Source organism: Xenopus laevis, chromosome 7L (assembly GCF_017654675.1).
Source record: "Xenopus laevis strain J_2021 chromosome 7L, Xenopus_laevis_v10.1, whole genome shotgun sequence".
NCBI classification, from domain to species: domain Eukaryota; kingdom Metazoa; phylum Chordata; class Amphibia; order Anura; family Pipidae; genus Xenopus; species Xenopus laevis.
In genome coordinates this window covers 36104853-36124650 of record NC_054383.1, presented here as the reverse complement: position 1 = coordinate 36124650, position 19798 = coordinate 36104853, and the positions used below count along the sequence as shown (strand labels likewise).

Genomic DNA, 19798 nt, shown 5'->3' with positions numbered 1-19798 from the left:
AAAATAATTTTGTATTTTTTTCAGTACATCATTTTGAATTAATTTTATTTAAAGCAGGCATGTCCAAAGTGCGGGCCGTTCTTCAAATTTACACCGGCCCTTCAGCCTCCCGTCATGAAATTAATCAATAATGAGGCCCCCCAGGCACATGAGATCAGGAATCCCATAGCAGTAACTATTAAGGCACATTAGTGAAATGATGCTGCCACTTGTCTATACTGCTAGCCTGTGTGCATGAAGGTTTAGCAATAGACACCACACTGGCACGCGCTGTATTCCGCATACTTCTTTAGAGCTGAGGTGTCAATAGACGTACTGACGCAAAACGCCACGTCTGGCCTGCCCTACAAATGCTAAAGCAGTATAAAGCTTATGAAAAAATAAAAATTCTTAAAAAAGGAAAATAAACCCTCAGGCACAGATGCCAATCGCTGCGCTTGTTTTGCCCTTCTCTGAATAACAGTTCATACATGTAACATAGTTAAGTTGTAACTTACAGAAAGTGCCTGGAAATAGAAAGAGTTAAAGGGAGGCACATTTGTAAAACAAGTGGAAAGCATCAGCTGAACAAAATGATCAGCACAGCAATAACAAGCAAATATATATTTGTATTTCAATTTAATAATACATATTTAGAAGTACAGGCAGCTAGCAAGTAACCAGGCACCATTTGTATTTCTCAAAAGTCACATGGCCCACACAAGGTAAGGCCCCCTTAGCCCTCTATACTGGTAACTAATCACTTCATGTCAACTTTAATAAAAAAACAGAAAAAAGGCAAAAGGAAAACAGATGAAGTGACGCAGCAGGAAGACAGATTGTCTTGGAAAAACTACAACTTTCCTACATCCCCTATTGGGAAAGGCACTCAGAGTTGCCAGCTGCAGACAACAAGCTTCACAAGGGGTTGCCCACTGCTTACTGTACAGGAATGTGACAGCCACCTGGCCACCATATCTCACTCTTATTGTTTTCCTTTACTCACCGGGGACTCTACGCTGCCAGCAGCGCTGCTGGAACGACCTGTGACAGCAAAGAGTCATCTTGCGCTGGTTCCCTTCCTCCTCTCAGCACCAGTCCCTTCCCTTGTGCTCTCCGACAGGAACACGGCTCTGCTTACCAGGCACACAGCAAGACTCCAACAAGCCCACCTATCTTGAAGGAGAACGACCAGAACCAACGCCTACCGCGGAGCAGTCATTTGGCCTTTTCTTTTAAAAGTTCACAAGACCCTGATAAATGCTGATAGGCTGCTGCCGGCACCCGGGAGTCGCCGATGATTGGTTATAAGTGCGTCGGAATCTTGACAGCCATGTTGAGAAGAGGCTGCTTGCTGCGCTAAACTGTGGCCTCTTTCCATAAACAAGGTGGGTTTCGACGCGCGGGGTTGGTTTCGGATTACAATTCGCTTGTGACAGGGCGACACCAAGTGAGACAAGCCTTTATTATAAACAGAAGCTTTCTCTTTGTTCTTCTCCAGTCAAAGGAAGACAATGGACTGTAATAAAACAATTCCCAGTAGTATGAGGCCTTTGCGCCACGATAACAGCAGGAGTGCCAGGTTTATATTTCAAAAACCAGCCAAAGACAATATAAAAACTAGCAAAAAGTAGCAAAAGCCACTTTAAAAGTAGCCCAAAAGTAGGCCTCATACTACTGGGGACATTGTTTTATTACAGTCCATTGTCTCCTTGACTGGAGAAGAACAAGAGAAAGCTTCTGTTTATAATAAAAAGGCCTTGTCTCACTTGGTGTCCCCTGTCACAAGCGAATTGTAATCAGAAACCAACCCGCGCTGTCGAAACCCAACTTGTTTATGGAAGAGGCCACAGTTTACGCAGCAAGCAGCCTCTCTCAACATGGCTGTCAGATTCCGACGCACTTATAACCAATCATCGGCGACTTCCGTGCCGGCAGCAGCCTATCAGCTATAGGGTCTTTGTGAACTTTTAAAAGAAAAGGCCAATGACTGCTCCCGCGTAGGCGTGTCTGGTCGTTCTCCTTCAAGATAGGTGGGCTTGTGGGAGCTTGCCGGTGTTGCCTGGGTACAGGAGCCGTGTTCCTGTCGGAGAGGCACAAGGGAAGGGGACTGGGTGCTGAGAGGAGGAAGGGAACACAGCGGCAAGATGACTCTTTTGCTGTCACAGGTCGTTCCCAGCAGCGCCTCTGCCAGCGTAGAGTCCCCGGTGAGTAAAGGAAACAATAAGAGTGAGATATGGTGGCCAGGTGGCTGTCACATTCCTGTACAGTAGCAGTGGGCAACCCCTTGTGAAGCTTGTTGTGCTACAGCTGCAACTCTGAGTGCCCTTTCCCAATAGGGGATGTAGGAAGTTGTAGTTTTTTCCAAAGACAAGTCTGTCTTCCTCTGCAGTCACTTCATCCTGTTTTCCTTTTGCCTTTTTTTCTGTTTTTTTATTAAAGTTGACATGAAGTGATAGTTACAGTATAGAGGGCAAGGGGCACTTACCTTTGTGTGGCCATGTGACTTGAGCAAATACAATGGTGCTGGTTACTTGCTAGCTGACTGACTTCTTAAATATGTATTATTATTGAAATACAAATATATATTTGCGTTTTATTGCTGTGCTGATCATTATTGTTCAGCTGGATGCTTTCCACTTGTTTTACAATGTGCCTCCCTTTAACTCTTTCTATTCAGCACTTTCTGTAAGTTACAATCTTAATATTTACATGTATAACTTGTTATTCAAGAAGGGCAAAACAAGCGCAGCGATTGGCATCTGTGCCCTGAGGGTTATTTTCCTTTTTTAGAAATTTTATTTTTCATAATGCTTTATCTCTTTAGCATTTGTAGGGCAAGGCCAGACGTGGCGTTTTTGCGTCAGTACGTCTATGACACCTTCAGCTCTAAAGAAAGTATGCGGGAAAACAGCGCGTGCCAGTGTGTGTCTATTGCTAACACCTTCAGCACACAGGCAGCAGTATAGACAAGTGGCAGATCATTTCACTAATGTGCCTTAATATTACTGCTATGGGATTCCTGATCTCACTGTGCTGGGGGGCCTCATTATTATTAATTTCATGACGGAGGCTGAGGGCCGGTGTAAATTTTGAAAACGGCCCGCACTTTGGACATGGCCTGCTTTAAATAAAATTAATCAAAATGATGTACTGAAAAAAATACAAATTATTTGAAAGCCTTTAGTTCCCCTTTTTCTCAGTCCAGTATATTTTTTCCTTCCTCGTAGCTGGTGAGGCCTGTAGGTGTCTGTATATGTTTAAGAGTGAATGTGTGTTCAGATCTACATGTCATCGTGCAAGGACAGCATGTTTGGATCTGCGTGTGTCTGTATATTGTTTTAGAGACCATTGGTCTTTGTGTGGTTTACTGGGTCTGCAAGTTGGAACAAAAAGAATCCATTGTATAATAGCACTGCAGCTCTTCACTTATAATGACCTGTGACGTGAGCTTGCTCATAAGTATCTAGCCATAGAATATTGTGCCCCAATGCATTATTCTGCTGTTTCCAATTAACTGCCCTGATAATGGAGAATCCTGCGCTGGATAATGAGGCTCAGTGTCTGCAAATACTACTAATTAATGTACTGAATAAAGCCGAATTGCTCCCCCTTGGATTCAATGGTTATTCAGTAGGAAGCCCCATATCGGAACAGGTAGAGCTCCCCTCAGCATATTTTTGGGTGAAGGTCATCTATTGCAACATGGGCAGAAGCCTAGCTAGGTCAGTTGTGTGTGATTGGATGTTGATCTGAAGCTGGCCATATACACACACATCTGTTTTGGCACAAATCAGGCTAATCCAATTAATCATCCATCCCCATACACACCAATTTGCCTGTGTGTGGGCAGCAATACTAATTGGGAATGTGTTTAGCTGCTCACAGCATTGACAGACAATCAGTCATCAATGTGCCTTTGCCAGTTTTACACAATTCTTTTCAATTCTTTCATCATTGTTTAGGCATTTGGGAACAGTATGTTATCACATTGGTGACTTTCCCTGTGAGCATGCACTGTGTTGTGTATGAGGGGAGGATTTTCAGGTGCGGGGATACCCTGGGTCTGCGGAGTTGCAGGTCTCATCTAAATTTCTTATCTTAATTATTTTATGTAATATTGTCTATATTTTACTCCTTTGAGTTTTACAAAACTTGTATCTGTCCCGCCCACTTTTGATGACGCCACTTCCGGGTGTAGCACCATCACTTCCTGTTTGATGGTGGTCGAGGGTTCCGGATAAGGCAGTTGTGGGTCGGGTAGTGGATCAAAGTGGGTAAATATCCGGGTTTGGGTTGTGGTGTTGGGTCCGGGTCTTAGAAATTGGTTCCGCGCAGGACTCTACACTAAGCAGGGTCTGCTTCTTCTACAGTTACTTTTTCAGCCGGAAACAAACACTTCATTAATATTGTTTTAGAATTGGATAAGATTGCAGAATGTTTGTATTTCAGGTAAAGGAAAGGACCACTATGGCAATGGAGATCGCTAAATTCAACATTGATGCTCCCCGATGGGACCAAAGTACATTTGTGGGGAGGTTGAAGCACTTCTTTAACATTACAGATCCCAGGACAGGAATTGGATAGAGCAAAACAGCTTGTGGATTCCTGCAGGTAAGTGGTAAAAAATGTATCAACTGAGAACAGTTTACAGGGTCGGCGACCCCCCCCCATAGCTGCTTTGGAAGGTGGAAAATGAAACTTTACACTTCAATATTAGAAAGACAGTCACACATAGAAAATTAAGTAATTGGAAAAAGTCTTTATTTCTGGAAATTATCTGAAACCAACTGAACTGAAAAAAGTGATGGATGGTAAACAACCCCTTTAAAGGAGAAAGTGTAAATCAATGGGGGGCACAAATGTTTGACAACCCCCCCGTAATTGTGGTGCTTGTAAAAGGTGGCTGTAACCAGGCAGATTTAAGCTGCTGATTCAGGTCCTTTTGACGGCTAGTTGATGCGGACCTTGTCCTCTCGGCACCTATTCCCTTCATTGTAATCTGATTATTTGGCCCTAAGGCCGAGCAGTCGTATTAGCCTGATATCGCCCTGCCTTTGGTGGGCATATTGGGGAAATATCTTATAATGTATGGCCACCTTAAGACCGGTGTAGTTTTCTGCTAAAAGGAGCACCAGCCTGGGGAATCAGGTAAGTGATTACAATCACTGGGGGTGCCGTACATTTGCCTAGCCCCCCCCCCCTCAGTGATTTACACTTTTTTTCCCCCCTTTGAGATCCAGTCTCTGTATGTAATAGCCATTTATCTAAGATATATGTCCATTGACTCATAATCAATTAAAAAGTCCAAATTATATTTGAATAACATATTAAGAGCAGTACATACTGACCCCGCATGACCCACCTTGAGCTTTTCGTAGCATCCTGTAATTTATCATAGGTGCTAATTAGGTGCAGTCTCTGTGTGTAGTATGCTGGGGATAATCATACATCTCTTTTTCTCAGAGCAGGTTCTGTGCCACCAACAACTGCATTATGCCAAGAAGCTTTATGATTCTGCTTTTCATCCGGACACCGGGGACAAAATGAATCTGATTGGAAGAATGTCTTTCCAATTCCCTGGCGGAATGGCCATTACAGGGTGCATGCTTCAGTTCTACAGGTACAGGCCACAAATTAGGACACCCAATGTTTTTGCTACAGGTTGCTTTTAACCTACTGGTAGAAAACAGGTGAGCATGTTAAAGGGGTGGTTCACCTTTATGTTTACTTTTAGTATGTGATTGAATGGTTAAATCTAAGCAATTTTTCAATTGGCCACTTTTTTCTTTTTTTTACAAGTTTTTAACTATTTGCCTTTCTTCTGACTCTTTACAGTTTTCAAATAGGGGTTACTGACCCCATCTAAAATCAAATGCTCTGTTAAGGCTACAAATGTATTGTTATTGCTACTTTATATTACTCATCTTTCTATTCAGACCCTCTCCTATTCATATTCCAGTCTGTTATTCAAATCAATGCATGGTTGCTAAGGTAAATCAGAACCTAGTAACCAGATTACTGAAATTGTAAACTGGAGATCTGATGAGTAAAAAGCTAAATAACTCAAAAAGCAATAAATAATAAAAAATGAAAACCAATTGCAAATTGTCTCACAATGTCGCTCTCAAACTAAAAGTTAATTTAAAGGTGAACAACCCCATTAATCAGGTGCTACACCCTAGTGAGAATAACCCAAGGGTGACAGCAAGGTAATTTGTTTTCAGTAAACTCTTTTACCATAATTATACCTCTCTGGCCTAAGTGCTTTAATTTTATTCAGAGATGACTGTTGTTGGCATGCTTCATGTTGCTGAACTAGACCTGCCCATAATACAGACTTGCACCTGGTTCCTCTGTGCATCTTGTGTTCATATGGGAGTGGTTGTATATTTTTGTTGTGCAGTGGTGTCTGCCTGTAAACATAATAAACGTAAATATAAGCTCTTAAATTCCTTGCTTGCTCTGGGTGGGCTAATTTTCAAGTGTAAAGCTGATACACATGGGTATTTGTGCAGTGGGATGTGTTCCTTGCGTTCACTGGGAGGTGACATTACCCTGAAAAGAAATGAAACAATATCATTGTTTTGTTTGTCTTGAGAAGTGAACATCCTGGTAACCTCGTGGCTTGATTTACCAGAAAGGCAACAGTCTTGTTATATTTTGACATTTAACTCAGTGCAGGAAGTAGTGAGGTTTCTAAATATTTATTTAAAAAAAATAGTGCACACAATACCATAAGGTAGCTGAAACAAATATAATTTTATGGAACCTTAAAATCATTTAATATATTTATATTTTAATAGTATTATTGTGGATTGCAGTTTGATTGCACAGTCTGTCTTTATCTTAGCGTTAAATTACTCCATGTCTAAACAATAACACATAAAACACTTTCAGTTGGAGGGGAATGGGTAGGAAGCTTGGATTATACTGGAATGAGGAATGGGTAGGAATCTTGGATTAGATTGGTATGAGGGATGGGTAGGAAGCTTGGATTATACTGGAATATGGAATGGGTAGGTATCTTGGATTATACTGAGATAAGGAATGGATAGGAATCTTGGATTAGACTGGAATGAGGAATGGGTAGGAAGCTTGGTTTAGAATGGAATATGGAATGGGTAGGAAGCGTGGAGCCGACTGGTATGAGGAATGGGTAGGAATCTTAAATCACATCTGGGTTAGTATGGTTCTTGATATGCTAGAATGTGGCCGTCTGGTTTATCCTTTAGCTGTTGGCACTACAGTGATTCTGCCTATAATAAAGATCCATAAGTAATAGTGATATTATACAACGCACATATACTTTTGTTTGCACAAGGGCAGGGTATGGGGTTGACTATACTTTTAATAAGGGCAAAATACATTTCTAATAATGGAAATGGTTTTTCCATGAAATAGCAATGTCATATTTAATGTAGTCATCTATTTAATCTGCACCCTGCTCAGGTGTAATACTTAAAGTTAGTAGAACCTTTCTACCTTGTGCTTTCAATTAGCTTGTCTATTGCCATTAACACTTTGTTTTTTGGATTTCATTTGTCAGAACTGATCCGGCGGTGGTGTTTTGGCAGTGGGTCAACCAGTCGTTCAATGCTTTGGTGAACTATACAAACAGAAACGCAGCGTCTCCAATCACTCTCACGTAAGTGTTACTGCTGTGCATAGAAACAACAAAGCAACACAATGATTCTGAGAGTAATACAGGTATGGGACCTGTTATCCAGATTGCTCAGTACCTGGGGGTTTCCAGATAATGGATCATTCTGTAATTTGGATCTTCATATTATAAGTCAACTAGAAATAAAATAAACCCAATAGGCTGGTTTTGCCTCCAATAAGGATTAATTATATCTTAGTTTGGATCAAGTACAAGGTGTATAATGAAGGCTATGGGAGACAGCCTTTTTTCTGGATAAGGGATTTCTTGATAACAGATCCCATACAATAGTTACACATCAGAAGGTCACGGAGCTGATGGTGGTCCTGGCTTTTATAGTAATTCTATGGAACATACAGGCTAAACAGGTGTGGCCTTCAGGCTAATGGTAAATGCTCAGAATATTGCAGTGTCTTCAGCAATTAGAAAATCCCAGTATAACATTTATAAGGCATAATACTTTCTTTTTGACTACATACTGCCAATATCTAGATGTCTAAGCACTATAGTAAAATAAAAATGTACAGTATGGCACCCATGTGGCACCTAGTGCAGGTATAACAACCCAAAGGCATAGAATCTGTATTATGTCTAATGGATTTTTAGAATTGTGCCTTACAGCTATGTCTCTTATTCCCCTATAGTCAGATTGGCGTGGTTTACGTGACTGCCACAAGTACAGCGTTGGCTACAGCTGTAGGACTAAACTTGTACACTAAGGTATGTAAAATTTAGCTTTTGTTTTTTTTTTTTTTTAGAAATGTATAGAAATATTGACCAATGTATTCACCAGTGCACATATATACCCCTACTTTCTTTTTCAAGAAGTCATCCAAGGTAATCTTAAAGGGAAATATATTGTGAGACAGTTTGCAATTGGTTTTCATTTTTTATGAGTTATGTAGCTTTTTATTCGGCACCTCTCCAGTCATGCAATTTCATCAATCTTTTGTTCAAAACAGTGCATGGTTGCATGGAATATAAATAGGAGAGGCCTGAATACAAAGATGAATAACAATACAATTCGTAGCCTTACAGAGCATTTGTTTTTTAGATGGGGTCAGTGACTCTCATTTGAAAGCTGGAAAGACAAGGCAGAAGGCAAATAATTAAAAAAAAACTATGTAAATGAAAGAATGAAAGCCAAGTGAAAAGTTGGTTAGAATTAGCCATTCTATAACATACTAAAAGTTAACATAAAGGTGACCCACACAGATTGTTGCCATGTGTGGGGAATAATTAAATGGAGCGTTTGATTTTAAACTAACATATATTTTGCTTTTTATCATGAGGAAAGCACTTTACAAATAGTTGAATATGGGCAAACATATACTGTATCGCTGTCCTTTTGATGGTCTGCTGAATTCCCTTGTCACTTCAAATCACATCAACAGATCATCGTGTCTGTAAGTTCAAGTGTTTCTGCGTCCCTTGGATTTTCTCCATTTCTCATATTTTTTCCATTGTTTCCCTTTAGAAAGCGCCTACTTTGATAGCACGATGGGTTCCCTTCGCTGCCGTGGCGGCTGCCAATTGTGTCAACATTCCTATGATGAGACAGCAGTAAGTGGGTTGCCACAGTGTGCTCACTGGATTAACCAAATAAACCACAGTTTAAAGTATAAGTAGACCTTAAAGGAAAAACAAACCCTTAATTAAAAAAAACCCTACCCTGCATAGACCCCCATCCCCCCCAGCCTAGCTGCCCCCCGGGCAAATGCCCCTAACTCTTTACTTAACCCCTCCGTGCAGATTCTGTCCAGCAAAGTTCACGGACGACATCTTCAGCCGCTTCGGTAATCTTCAGAATGAGACCGGCGATACGGCAAATGTGAGTTTCGGCGCATGCGCAGTTGTCGCGATTAAAGAAAGTTGCTCCAACTGTGCATGCGCCGCTTCGACGGTCTCATTCCGAAGATTGCTGAAGATGGCGCCCGTGAACTCCGCTGGACAGAATCTGCACGGAGGGCTAAGTAAAGCATATGGGGCGTTTGCCCGGGTGGGAAGCTAGGCTTAAACCCTTATTAAGGGTTTGTTTCTCCTTTAAAAATAAGTGAAATTGATGGTGCTATTCTAAGCATTTTTGCGATGTACATTCATTATTTATATATTTTTAATTCCATGATATTAAAGAATACATGTACTCTTAATATGAAAGAATTTTGTTACAATTCTGCCACCTGCTGGTCATGTTTTGACCAGTCTGACCACTAAGCAGTGAAGGAAGTTGTCAGAAGAAATAAAGAGGTGATGTTCTTCTGCTTAGGAAAAAAAATTAGAAAACTTTCTCAAATCTTCCCTAAGCAAAAGAACATCACAGCAGCCTCTTTCTTTCTCAACTTCCTTGAATACTTGGTCAGATGTTCGGAAAATGACCAGCAAGTGGAGCAGTTGTACAAAAATCCATTTATGTTAACAGTACATGTATCCTTTAATATCTTGGAATTAAAAACACATAAATAATGAATGTACATTGCAAAAGTGCTTAGAAAAGCACTTTCATCAATTTTTCATTCGCTTGTTTTTAAGGTTTACTTGTCCTTTAAAGGAAACCATATTAAGCTAATAGGGATACCCGCATGTGAATGAACCCCCTTTTTTTGTGGATCCCAGCAATCGTGTGTGTGTGTGGGGGGGGGGGGTTCTGTGAATTCTGGCCCGCTGGGGTGGTCGGCAGGAAGGGTGGATAAGCAGATATCAGCCAGTAGGGAAGGTGGGCTTGCAGATCCCAGCCAGGCAGTGGTCCTGAGTTGGCAGGGCCCACAATGGCCAGAGCCCACAAGGTTTTCTCCCATTGGCCCAGTCCAACCCTGTTGGGGGCAGGAGCATGTCTGGGTGTGTTAAAGGGGCAGTATACTCCCTTGTTCAACACAAGTGCAATGAATATGGCTGGTGCTGACCATATTGTATACCAATTGTGTAATAAAAAATCTATGTTTTTTGTTATTTCTCTAGCTAAACAGGGAAACTAAAACTACTCCATGTTTAGATTCCCAGTGCACAGATAATCCCCCTGAATAATGGACTCCTGCCAAAACAGTTGCAGCAGAAATCGAAGGAAAGGAGTTGTATACTGGTAATTTAATTATCTACCTTACATGGACCAAACATGGAGTAGCTTTGGTTCCCCTATTTGCTTTGTTTAGCTCAAGAAATGGGGAAAAAAACCCACTGAAAAAATACATATTTTCTTAAAGGGGTGGTTAACTTATAGTATGTCCTAGAACAATCAATTCTAAGAAAATGTTCAATTGGTCTTCATTATTTATTCTTGGGAGGCCAAACCTGTACAAGGTTCTATTTTACTGTTACAGAGAAAAAGGAAATACTTTTTAAAATGATTTGCTTAGCCTGGACCCTATGGGATATGGCCTTCCCAGAATTCTGAGCTTTTTGCATATCCGGTTACCAAGTTAGAGATCCCATACCTGTATATGACAATTTGCTGTAGAACCACCCCTTTAATAATCAACTCTGTCGGCTTCTGTGTCAAATGTATCCTCAGTTTCTGCTGATGTTTGGATGAATTCTGATAACCCCGAAGATTCCCAACAGCAGCTCATACTGAGCATGTACAGTGTTCCAGACACATGCCAGGGCAGCCTCTCTATGGGGCAAATTTACTAAAGGGCAAAGCGACTAATGCTGGTGAAAATTTGCCAGCGTGACGTCATTCCGGTACTTTGCCGATTTACTAACGGGCTAAGGCGTAACTTCGCTAGCGAAGGAGATGGACTCTAGCGGTACTTCGCACTCAAACGCCAGGCGAATTTTCCCTCTGGCAAAAGAGCATTACTTCGCAAATTCACTAAGATGCACATTTTACTGAACGTTAGACTTGCCTTTGCAACCTCAGACCAGGTGAAGTGCAATAGAGTAGATGCAAATTAGCCAACGCTAGTGCAACTTCGCTCTGCTTGCCGAATTAACGCTAGTGCAACTTCGCCTGCGTTCGGCGCCCTGGACGCAACTTCAGATTTTAGTGAATTAGCGTTGTCCTGGCAAATCTACGCCTGTCGAAGTGTTGCGCTGTGAGCGAAGCCGTCGCTGGCGAATTTTCTGAGGTTAGTAAATTTGCCCCTATGAATTGAGAGCACAATTTGATGCATAGGATCAGCCTTGCTTTTTTCATATTTCACAGTCATGTGTCAAGTGTCCTTTTCTGTCCATAAATAGCTCTCATTATGAACTGTAAATCATTCTTCCCCTTTCCTCTATCCATTGTTCACTAATACAATGTCTACTTTTGCATTGTAAATCTAGAAAGCTGCTATCAAGGGAATCAGCCAAGTTGTAATTTCCAGAATAGCCATGGCCGCCCCTGGGATGAGTAAGTATCTGTACATGGGTCTGTTTCCACCTGGCACCTCTTTGTCACACTCCCCTTTCTCAAATCTTCTTCTCACGTATCCATCACATTGTTCCAGGCTGGCTGCTTTGCTTATTAAAGATGGAACTTTTTAAATGCTTTGTTTTGATTATCATGGGCCTTATGTGAACCCAACTGTGAGGTGAGATGAAGGATGGTAGTGAGGTGGGTTAGGATAGTGTTAAGATAAAGACCTAAGGGTAGAGATATATGGGGGGAACTCTTTAGGGGGTTTGGGGGATGATGAAACAGTATATGGGTGTAAAAGTGTGGTTACAGATAGGGGTGCGTTTTAGGGTTCGGTGCCGAATCAAGGGGTACTGGAAAATACAGAAGCCGCCTTCTGTGTCTGAATAGCCGGCACTTAGGTGGAAGTACCTGATACTTGGGATGCAACTATTTCACTATTTGGCTGAATCCCCAAATCCTTTGTGAAAGATTCGACCTGCAAAAGCAAATTAGTGCAGGAAAGGAAAAAGTGGAAAACATTCTTTTTTACTTCCTTATTTTGTGAGAAAAAGTCACGTGATTTCCCTTCCCACCCCTAATTTACATCTGCAAATTAGAATTAGGTTTGACCGGGTTCAAGTATTCGGCCTAATCCGAATCCTGCTGAAAAAGGCCAAATCCCCAACCGAATCCTGGATAATTTCAGTTCTGTAGGGTTAAGATTTGGTTCGCCTAGGCTCTTGGTTGAATACTGATAAAAAATTCCTTGGATTTGGGCGAATCCCAAACCGAATCCAGGATTTGGTGCATCCCTAGTAACAGAGAATGCCTTTTTAGACCAATCAGGCATGTTTGTTAGATGTTATTGTCTTTGTTTTTCGTTCCTTTCTATTTTCCAGTTTATTCACTCCACTGTTCCTTTCTTATGTTTCCTCTTTGTCTTTAACTGGCTATTACTTACTATTCAAATATAGATTTAAGGAATGCTAAATATTATTATTAAAAAAACAGGTATTTTCATGTTTCAGACATGATTTGGTTGGTAAAACTAAGAATAGATTCTGGCAGTTTCACCACTGGAGGGCACTTTTGCATGCAGCCCGAATGGCACCTTACACGTATTAATTATCCTTGAACATTGCCTTAACTGTGGTTCCTTTCTGTCTAGTTCTCTTACCGATCTTGATGGAAAGGCTGGAGTCTTTTCCCTTTATGAAAGTAAGTGAAGCAGTTGCATTTTGAATGGAGGTGTTCAATTTGACAATATGCAGTATACAAGCCTACACACACACACACGCACACAATATCAAAATGTGATGAAGAAGATATGTACTCCGATATTTCCAATTAATAATTATTTATTCCACTGTGCATACACAGTGGAATTCATCGCTATATATACATATATATATTTTCCCCACAATCGCAGCACTCACGTTTACAAATGTCTTGTTGGCCTGGGTGCGAGTATCCAGGGCTTACGAAAATATGAAATATTTTATTGTAGAACATTAACGTTTCGGCTGTATCCCAGCCTTTGTCAAAGTCACAGATACAAATGCAAACCATCTCTATATGCACAGTAAAAAGGCGCAAAATTACAAATCCCCGTCGCTTAGTGACGTAACCCGCTTGCATTGGCCCATACATCATCCTTAATTTACATATATTCACTTTTTCGTTGTTGTGTAGAAATTTTATTTAATGTCAAAAATCAGACACTTTATTTAGCTCAATGTCCTCTTACAAACTAGCCAATGTCAAGGCCCACCAGCCCTTTCACCTCGCCGTCACAAGTTCAAATGTAGATCTTGCAGAACTGTAACTACCCTCACAGTTACTCTCACCCTTGTCTTTACCGGCTCTATGCCGCGATCCCAGTCTAGAAGTGGCACTGCAACTATGAAGCTACCCCGTGTATCTTCTTACCCGTACAAAGTATCCATTTGTGACCGCACATCAGACATAGCGCACCACTACTTCTCCGCAGCCAGAGCGTCCTGTAACCATGGTAATGGTCCCAGCGTGCTTACCGGAACTTCTGTTTGTTTCAAGTGTTGCCGGAGTTTGTGTTAATAAACTATTGTCCGACTTCTGTGCGGTTGTGCAATGATATGTGTAATTGTGTGTGTGTAATAACATACAGTATATAAAAAAGTAGAACCGCTTATTCTGATGTGCATATGTCCATATTAAACCAGCCACCACTCTGTGTCTTTAAATAGTGCAAAATAAATGTGTGAAAAAAGATCAGTGTCTTCATTCATATATGAATAAGTGACTTGTGTAGAAGTTCTCAGCCTGGACATATTTCTTACAAACAATATAAATAAGTAAAAGTGTAGTTAACATATCAATATCTTCATTAATATATACTGTGTCTTGAATGACTCTGTGAACGTTATCATCCAGGATATATTCCTTACAAAAAATAGGTAAGTACTTACCCTGATGTGTCCACATGAATTGTGCAACTGGTGAACCCTCCACCTGAGCAGAGAAACCACAGTGTACTCTCCCTTCACCAGTGTATCATATGTGTATCTCCAATGTGCCAAAATCCATGTTATGTTGAGAAGAAGCCCGTATAGACTCACGCTGGCACCCAGCATGAAAATGTATAAAAATTCTTCTCAACATAACATGGATTTTGGCACATTGGAGATACGCATATGATACACTGGTGATATATATATAAAGTATTATTTATTAGTTGCCACCTTTTGGTTGTTGGGGGTCTAAAGTCTGCGTTAAAGCCTTGAAGACAGCAGTGGTGGATATAAAAGTGACTGTTCGTTTAGGGTGCAGGATGGGGCTACCATTGGGATAGACTAATTCAAAGGGGAAAGCAAGGAAAGTGTTTCAGGGGTTTGAAGGCCTATGGCGCATACACAGATGTTTTGGGTATTTCACCCACCCATAGTAAAATGCCTGAAATATCCCCTATCACTTCCAATTGCTGTTGATGAGATTTTGGGGACCCTGACACAGTTGCTCACTGTTGGGGGTGAAATGATAGGAAAGTAGTACCATGTCATAGGGTAAACATAAATAATCACCGCTCAGTTGTGGAGTTCCAATGGCACGGTCCGTGGTCACAGATATCGAGTGCTGGAATCCCTTGGGGTCTCATGCCACATCAAATAGAAGAGTTCAGAATGGAGTTCCAGCAACATCTATTTATTGTTTCAAATCAATTACTTTTATCAAACCACATTAAAACAGAGTGCAATGTGTCACCTGATGCGTTTCGAGCGTTTCTGATTAGGGGACACAATCTGCGTGCTGTTTTAATGTGGATTAATAAAAGTAACTGGGTTTTTTAACAATAAATCGACGTTGCGGAACTCCATTCTAGGCATGCACTGAATCCACTTTTTGGGATTCGGCCGAATCCTTTGTTTAAGATTTGGCAGAATACAGATCCAAATCCTAATTTGCATATGCAAATTAGAGGCACAAAAGGAAAATGTGGGGGAAATGATTTAAACTTCCTTGTTTTGTGACAAAAAATCCCATGATTTCCCTCCCCACACCTAATTTCCATATGCAAATTATGAATCAGATTCGGTTTAGCCATGCACAAGGATTCGATGAATCGGAATCCTGCGGAGAATGGCTGAATCCCGAACCAAATCCTGGATTTGGTGCATCCCTACTCCATTCTGAACTCTACCATGACATAGGGTGACTAGTCTCTCCTTCTATTTATTTTATTTGTCGTGCATCACATGCAATGGCTGATCTCTTCTCTTTCTCTTGCAGCTTGCTCTTTATGGTTCCTGTTGCCTGCTCGTTGTTTCCACAGAGATGGTACGGACTTTCTCTTTCTATACACTGCTAAACTACCCTGAATTTTACCTATACACGTATAAGATCTGTTATCCAGAATGCTTGGACCTGGGGGTCTCCGAATAACAGATATTTCTGTCATTTGGAACTTCATACCTTAAGTCTACTAGAAAAGTAGGTAAACCTAAAATTAACCTAAAGGTGAAATGCGGGGAGCAGTGTTTGTCAATGCCTTTCTGCTCTGCGTCTGATTCTTGAAACAATGTTACAGGTGTTGGTTCTTCTCTAGGCCTAGTTATTCTACTACATTGTTTTAGGAGTCAGAATCAACAAGCAGAAAACATAAACTGCCAGACAGATACTGCTTTCAGTAGCAAATACATTTACAAATAACTTTTAAAATGTTTGAGAAAGCTGAATGTTTTATAAAGCAAACCCCACTTTCATCAATAGATGACACCGTCCTGTGCCAGCGCCTCAAGAATTCCAGAGCCAAAGAAACAATATGGCACATTCTCTATTCATTAGAAGCTATGTCCTTGTGAACCGAAATATGAAGCAGCGTATATCTGTCATTCTAATGAATATTGTATAATTAGATTATTTCCCTGGTAGCCAATAATTTCATGTAACATGCACCTCTCTGTTTCCTTTCAGCTCCATGTCTGTAAGCAGCCTTGAACCAGAACTTCGAGACTCTATAGTGAGCCACTATGGAGACAAAATCCGCTATGTTTACTTTAACAAGGGATTGTAACCATCCTATAAACAGGACAGGCAAAACCAAAAATGTGGCTCTTTGTTTGATAAAGAGAAATTGGGGCAGATTTACTAAAAGGTGAAGTGGTCTATGCTTGCGAATATTCACCAGAAATCCAATCCCCAGGGACATCGCCAATTTACTAACAGGAGTAGAGGACAATTCACTAGCGAAAGAGACCGTCGTTATCACAGTTTCGCACCCTATCGCCAGGCAAGTTTTTGCTCAGGTGAGCGCAAATTCACTAATTGCAAATTTTACAGAACATAACCCCTTTCACCAGAGTTTCCTTTGCCAGCTTAGACCTGGCGAACTGATAAAATGAAGCGACATCCTCCTCAATCTTATGTCAGTGACATCATATCCTGTATGCCGAAAAGCCATAAAAGTTCTAAAAAATAAAAAACTGGCGTTCTTTTTCACATTTTAAAGCGGGATTGCCTTCAAAAGTCCTAGCTATTAAAAATTTTTGTGTTAACATTTCTTTCCCAACCATTTGAGGGGCATGGCACATTTGTTATAGGGTGGGCTCATGTCTAGGGCATTAGAGGATCTTTTATGTCTTTATTTTGCTTCCTTTGACATTTGTAATAATAAGTGGCCACTTCAAGCATTTGCACCAACATCTCTAATAAATAATATATATATGACAGATATGTACCCACCCTATTCTAATTGGCCCAAGTGTAAGAATACTAACGAAGTTTCTCTAGGCAGAAATGAACGCTAGCGAAAGATAGCTATGAAATGCTCACGCTGATGTATTTACGCTAGTGAAACTTCGCCAGAATTCGGATACAGAGACGCAACTTCGCATTTTAGAGAATTTGTGTAGTGTACCTTTCTGTAAATGAACTGAAACCATTACAAATACATTTTTAATGCAAGGAAATGTTTGCTGTGCCTTTTGTTACATTTACGCTTATATTTTACGCTGAACGTATGAATATTAATTAATGTTACTAAGGGTACACACAGCACTGAATCTGCAATGCAATTCCTCTGTGACTTCTCAATTCCATGGTCATCTGTTATAGAAATCCGAAACTGCAATACTAGCTGAGTAAACAGCAACTACCATATATAATGTGTTTGTGTGTGTGTATGTATGTGTGTATGTATGTGTGTATATATATATATATATATATATATATATCTCTCAAGGGAAAGTTGTGCTCACCACTAATTTTTAAAACCATTAGGCGGGGGTGCAATGAGACTGTGACCACAAATACATACTGACAAATACAAGAGTCCTCTGCACTCAACCCACCATTAGCCTTGAGCTACTATAAAACGCCTTACCCTTGAAACAAAACAGGGATTGCCTGTCCATATATTGCAATATATTTAAGATGGCCAACAACGTAGAACACACAGGAGGAACAAACACAAGTTTAGCAGACACAAAAGTAAACGCAAAACAAAGTGTAGCATTTTGTACAACATACAGGAAAGTCAGGAAGGGAGACATTGCACACAAACTGTAGATTATAATGCATAATGTACCCCCTACTTAAATTTATAAAGATATCAGATGTCACCTCTGTGTTACATTATATGTGACTTGTATAAAAGCAATCGGCCTGCAGCCTCGTGTTTTTATATGGTCACATAACTCCTCGTGACTTCTAATATCTTTACAAATTACAGAATGGGGTTCATTATCCTAATACACAGGAGCCATGAATATCCTGTACATTATATCCTTATAAATGGTGCTTAGTGATGTCATTGGTTATAATCCGAGCTTAGTGATGTCATTTCTGTCACACGACTCACTGAAACTTATGTATTATACAGGTATGGGACCTGTTATCCAGAATGCTTGGGACCTTGGGCTTTCCAGATAACAAATCTTTCCATAATTTGGATCTTCATATCTAAAGTCTACTAGAAAATTATTTCAACATTAAATAAACCCAATAGGCTGGTTTTGCTTCCAATAAGGATTAATTATATCTTAGTTGGAATCAAGTACAAGGTATTGTTTTATTATTACAGAGAAAAAGGAAATCATATTTTAAAATTTAGATTATGTGGATAAAATGGAGTCTATGGGAGACAGCATTTCCGTCATCCGGATAACTGATCCCATACCTGTAATAAATAAAGTACTGACTGTTGCAAAATATGAGGATATTAGAAGTCACTTCAGAGTTCCATGACCTGTATAAAAACATACGGTATGTGTGGTCATGAAACTCCTCGGTAACTTATAATATCCTTATATTTTACAAGAGGGGGTACTTTATTCACTATGTATCCGACATTCAATGGATTTCAATGAGCTAAAGCTAAGCACAGATGGGTTCATTTGTTAATCTGGCTCTGCAAGTGCAAAATCTAGGTGTAGTCCTTTCCCAGCATTGCAGTGTAATAACCCTGCAAAGCAGTTTACTTTTAGCAATACAGGTTCAAAATATGTGCAGTATGTTATATGCAAGTTGTCGTGGCACTGATATGGGCATTAGCAAGTGAGGTCAAAAACACCACTTGTGACCAGTTTAACTGGTTCATGTTGGGGCAGCTACAGACACAGGGCTCCCTTACACTGCACCCTGCATCATATTGTAAAACAGGAATAAATCAGCATATTGGCACAGGGATAGACAGGAGCAGGCACTTTTCTAAATGGCTCAGTCTTGTTTGCATTTTTGTGATCCTAAATCTGCCATTGAACCTTTATACCTTTATACAGACCCAGACTGTGCAGATAAGCCATACGGGGCAGTGCTGTCCAATAGTTACTATGCAGCAGGCCCGTTAGCAACTATACCACATGTTTTAGGAGCAGATTATAATAAAAGAATTATGCCATTCAGATAAATAAGTGGAAGCTTTTTAGGGATGCACCTGGCGGTAAACTGCGGGTATTGGGCCGGCCCGCACATCACTACTACTAGTTGAAGTGCCCTGTATAGTTCCTACTTAGTTATTTTTAAAGGGACAATATACTTGCTTTCTTCCAATTATTTATCCTTTACTAAAGAATAAAATGTTGTTAAGAAAATGTTTATTTTTTTCAACAAATGTGCCCACATATGAGTAGAAGTCACATGTCTTGCATTGATAATGACAGAGCAGCGGAAATTCTATTTGACCACTAGATGGCACTTCCCTTTTAGTTTTCAAATCCAAAATCTCCTAAATTATAAATATCTTGTATTCTTATCTTCATCTGAAGATTCTGCTGCAATCCATAATAAACGGTCTGCTATCTACTGAAGACAGTAAATGGAAGATTAGAAATAGGTAAATTACAAATTTTATTGGGGAAATCTAA

The 19798-nt window shown here is 40.3% G+C and overlaps 1 long non-coding RNA gene and 1 pseudogene across 1 annotated transcript; both read left to right on the top strand.

Annotated features, from left to right (window-relative positions):
* The window catches only part of LOC121395383, a 21058-nt pseudogene extending 4370 nt beyond the window's left edge, over positions 1-16688 (top strand).
* Positions 11619-13178, top strand: LOC121395385. The gene is made up of 2 exons (XR_005962448.1): positions 11619-11972; positions 13129-13178. It is a non-coding gene; the product is annotated as an uncharacterized LOC121395385 (long non-coding RNA).
* Positions 16689-19798: the final 3110 nt, after the last annotated feature.